This window comes from Nannospalax galili, unplaced genomic scaffold (assembly GCF_000622305.1).
Source record: "Nannospalax galili isolate Female #2095 unplaced genomic scaffold, S.galili_v1.0 scaffold1138, whole genome shotgun sequence".
Lineage (NCBI taxonomy): Eukaryota > Metazoa > Chordata > Mammalia > Rodentia > Spalacidae > Nannospalax > Nannospalax galili.
Window position 1 is genome coordinate 3,259,554 of NW_008342297.1, and position 4,998 is coordinate 3,264,551.

General features: G+C 45.3%; 1 pseudogene; it reads left to right on the forward strand.

Moving 5' to 3' along the window:
• Positions 1-1,714: 1,714 nt before the first annotated feature.
• On the forward strand, positions 1,715-2,560 carry LOC103738257 (annotated as a pseudogene).
• Positions 2,561-4,998: the final 2,438 nt, after the last annotated feature.

Genomic DNA, 4,998 nt, shown 5'->3' on the forward strand with positions numbered 1-4,998 from the left:
TATTGGTTTTGCAAACTTCATGCACTACATTTGGATCATATTTGGACGCCCTCCCCTAGCTGCTCCCCTTTTATAGTAACCCTGCCAGATTTCGTGTACTCTGTCATATATGTTAAGGCCTATTGAGTCAAATTTGTTTGCCCAAACATCCTTCAGTGTGGATCCATCCACTAGAGCCTCGTTAACCTGCCTCAAAGAGAGCCTTAAAGAAAACTGACCTTCCTCTCCCAGCGGTTATCAGTCGCCAATAGCTCCCCAGCTAAGGCTGGGTCTTCTCCCCCACTTCCCCACGTCTATACTGGGATTTTGTCTGGCTTGAGCTTCAGTGGGTCTTGTGCATGGTGTCACCATTGCTGTGAGCTCAGATGAGTAACTTCTCAACAGTCTAGAAAACCCACCACCTCCTGCTCTTACAATCTTCTTACCTCTCTTCCACAGTGGTCTCTGAGAATGTGGCAGAGGCTTGATACAGGAGTCCTTGTCAGAAACAAGCACTCTGTCTCCTCTTAGTCTCTTCACTTAAGCCAGTTGTGGCTTTCTGGGCTAAGCACCATCTGTTGCATGAGGAAGCTTACTGGTGAGAGTTGAGAGATGCATGAATATTCTTTCTGCCCCTGCTCTGCTATAGTCCCAGAACCTTAGGTGTAGAGGTTGCATTGTACATGTGTCAAACATTGTGGCTACATTACCATGTATCTAATTACTCAACACCAAACCTATGTCCCACACCAGGCCTGTGCCTTTCTTGTCATCTGTACTTGGGACCCTGGTCATGTTTCTGTCCTGGAACTGTGGTGAACACTGGAAGTTCTGAGCCCCAAGAGACCTGTTGCTTCCCAGGAAAGAGCAACTGGCCATTGGGCCTGCAGCAGCTCCGTGTGGGCATTGGGGTGTTCGGTGGCAGCAGGACTTTAGGGGCTCAATGCTGTTCATCGTCTACCTTCTGCCTGGATGTCTGTCTCGAAGCTAGGCTCAGAAATAAGGTCGTCCTGTCTGAGAAACGTTGCTAAAGGAACAGAAACTTTCCACTGAGTATTAGACAGCAAGTGTTTCAGAGAGACTAAGTAGTTTTGTCAGGGGTGTGGCTGGGTCACTGGTTTGCTTGTGTCCTACAGCAGGGCAGTGTCCCCCAGCTCAGGGCCCTCAGTTGAGTCTCCTGCATGCTCAACTCTGCAGAGTCGCCAAACTGACAAGAGCAGAGTAGGTGGTAGAGTCGGTTTCATTCTGGCTCAGTCCTTCCCTGCACGCTGAGCGCTCTAGTGAGGGGCCACCTTGCCTGTGACCCTCTCTGGCACATTTACCTCTTCCTCTTAACTCTCACATCTTACTTTCCATCCCTCTTAGCCTCTCCACTTATGATGCACAGGCAAACACGTGACGAATGCCGAGGCTCCTTACAAGCACCTTCTTTTCTGAACTCTAAATTCTCAAAATCCAAGCACATTGTTTTGTAACTCTGTTTCAAAATTGACATTGCAGTGCTACATGATCTTCCCAAGGCATCTTATCTGGAGACCACACAAGCAGTATTTCAGCCAGTGTCGTTCACTAATTATTGTTATTTGGGGTAAATCATTAGCAGCGAATTTAGCGTGACTTAGAAATATACACATATGTCTTCACTGTGGTGGGATTTGTGCCTCTACTTCCTCCAGCTTCTCCATTAGATGAGCACAGAGTCTCAGCACCTGGATTGCTCTGCTATTTTTGTCCCATGGCTTCTGCAGTTGTGGCACCCCTTCTTCCTCTCTGCCTGTGTCTGCTGCAGGCATCGGGCTTTGCCCAGGCAGGCAAGCTGCTGCTGGTGCCCCTGGATGGCAGCCACTGGTTTACCATGCAGTAGGTTGTGGAGAAACTCGTCCACAAAGGACATGAGGTCGTGGCAGTCATGCAAGAAGTGAGTTGGCAACTGGGAAGATCACTGAATTTTATGGTGAAGACGTATTCAAGTTCTTACAGTCTAGAGGATTTGGGTATGTGGTCAAGTCTTTTGTTGACAGTCAGTGGAAGACTCAAGAGGGCTTGCTTGCTGTAGTGCAGGACTCAGCCAGTTTTTTTTTGAATTAGTATTTTCAAATTGTCAAAGTTTGTTTAATGATAAGAACTTAGTCGAATACTTAAAGCAGAGTTCTTTTGGTGCCGTGTTTCTGGATCCTTTTGACGTGTGCGGCTTAACTGTTGCCAAGTACTTTTCCCTCACATCCGTGGTCTTCAGCAGACGAATATTTTGCCACTACCTTGAAGAAGGTGCTCAGTGCCCCGATCCTCTTTCCTATGTTACCAGAGGTCTCTTGAGATTCAAAGATGCCATGACTGAGGAGCGAGTTTGGAACTTTATCTCCCATATGGGGGAGCGTGCATTTTGCCCCCAGTTTTACAAAACTCCTGTAGAAATCGCCTCTGAAGTTCTCCAAACCCCAGTGACCATGTATGATCTCTTTGCCCAAGTGTCCATTTGGTTGTTACGCACCGACTTGTGTTGGAGTTCCCCAGACCTGTGATGCCCAACGTAGTCTTCATTGGTGGGATCAACTGCCACCAGGGAAAGCCACTGTCCAAGGTACGTCATCTCTCCTTTATCGTATGAAGAATAGTCTGGCTTTGGGCATTAAAAAACAGGTTCTCTGCTGAGTTCTGATTTTCTGTTTTAATTAGCTATATCTGGAATATCTCCCCATTTAAAGATTTGTCTGTGCCAGTTCACTAGTTGAGAGAAAATTCTATATTGGCCCCTAATGATATGAATGTGCATACCCATGCTGTGATTGCATGTGTCTTCCAAGCTACAATCTAGATTTAAATTTATATGTATGCCTTTACATTTGCATGTGAGTAGGTCGGGGACAAAGAGACAGCAATGAAATATGTGAATATGTGTTTCAAGGCAGCAGAAAAGAACGATTTGCAGGGGATGGAGGAAGTAGGATAAATGTGAATGAATTCCGTGACCTGTCAAAATGTCACAGCCCCACCTACTACTTTGTAAAACTTAAAAAAATTAATTAAAAGGGTCAGACATGGTGGGACATGCCCTTTATCCTAGCATTCGTGTGGCCGAGGCAGGTGGATCTCTGTGAGATCTAGGCTATCCTGGTTTACCTAGCAAGTTCCAGGACAGCTGAGGCTACCCTGTTTCAAAACAACAACAAATAATTTACAAACACAAAAATTTCCCTTTATTATTACTAAATCACACTCTATAGGAAGGCACTCTTAACTATATGCACAGAAGTTTTCCAGATTTCAAAGTACTTATATGCGTATGTAGAATGTAACTGTGCATTTGTTTGATTAAACAACATTGAAACATTCATGATGTTTTTACCTTCGATTTTCATTTTTTATTTTTTTTGAGACAGGGTCTCCCTGTAGCCCCAGCTGGCCCAGAACTTCCTATGTAGACCAGGCTGGCTTTGATCTCACAGAGATTCTCCTGCCTCTGCCTCCTGAGTGCTTAGGTTAAAGATATGAACCTTTTAAATTAAAAAAAAATTTATTGAATTTTTATGTATTTCATACAGAAAATTATCTTTATACCCCCTTTCCCTTTGGCACCCTCCCATCCCCCCGCCCCCGCTGGAGTTCATACCTTCTGTCATTTGTGTTAAGGCCTATCATGTAGAGTTAGTATACCCAGATGTCTCTCAGTGCAAGTTCATCCACTGGGATCTAGTCAGTCTATCTAGAGTCCCTCCCTTTAAGAAGATCAGCTCATTCTTTCACTAAGATTGGGGCCTGCTGTTCATTTCCACAGTTCTGTGCTGGGTTTTTGTCTGCTTAAGTTTGCATGGGTCTCGTGCATGCTGACACCATTGCTGTAGGTTTGTATGAGAAGAGACCCAGGAGCCTGTAGGACTATTTCCTATGGTCATGCACCTCCTCCCTGGATCTTACAATCTCTGCTCCCTCTTCCGCAAGGATCCCTGAGCCTCGGGTGTGTGGATTTTAATATAGGAGTCCTTTCCTACACTTTGCAGACTCTTATTTGCGTTTTAGCCATTTGTGACCTTTTGTGTTCCTGGCCCTCTGTTGCATGAGGGAGCTTCATTGATGAGAACTGAAAGATGCGTTAGTGCTCTCTTCATCCTTTGTTCTATGTTCCGTGAGTCTTAGGTGTAGAGGTTGCATCATAGATGTGCCACTTAGGCTTGGGCAGTTCACAGACAATCTCTGTGTGTGACTGGTTGTGGGACTCCGTACTAATCTCTGTCTCTTGAAAAAGAAGCTTCTTTGATGGATGTGGACTGGGACACTTATCTACAGATTTAAGGATCCGTATTACATTTGTCTAGGGATGTGACAGCCTTGGAGTTTTTTGATAAGATCTATGACCTCTCTACCTATGTACATTTGGCTAGGTTTATGGTACCACAGATGAGCTTCCTCCCATTGAGTGGGCTTTAAGTCCGATTAGGTAACTGTTGATTATCCCAAGATAAAATTGCCACTACTGCATCAATGTCATATGCTGTGCTGGTCACTGATGTGGTTTTTAGGCCTTGAAGCCGGGGTTGGACCATCAATTGATGTTGTCCCTTAGCAGCTCGCATAGTCCTCTCCAAAGCTGTGAGAGCTAGCCCTCAGGGGAAGTGGCTTCCAGGTCAGTTCCAGCTCCATTGCTTCAAATCCTGTCTAAAGTATGTCCTGTCTTCAGCAGTAGGGACTTACCATCAAGTTCTGGGAGGCCATCAAGGACTGTGCCGGTAGCCTGTGTAATTTGGGGAGTCTCTTGGACCACCCTGGTCAACAACTCAAGATAAGATTTCTCTTGTCTGGTACTGTTTCCTGTTATGTGGTCTTTAGCTGTACTCATGGACTCATGTAGAGATGTTATTTGTGTAAATTTTCAGTAGGTTTTGGACTAATACACTTCTCTCTGGTTTTACACTCGCTGGGCACTGTTTATCTCTCCCTTTTCCCTCCCTGTCATGGTCTCCCTCCAAGCTCTCCCAATTTAAAGTGTCCCCATTTCTCCCATGATAATTTCTGTCTGCTGTG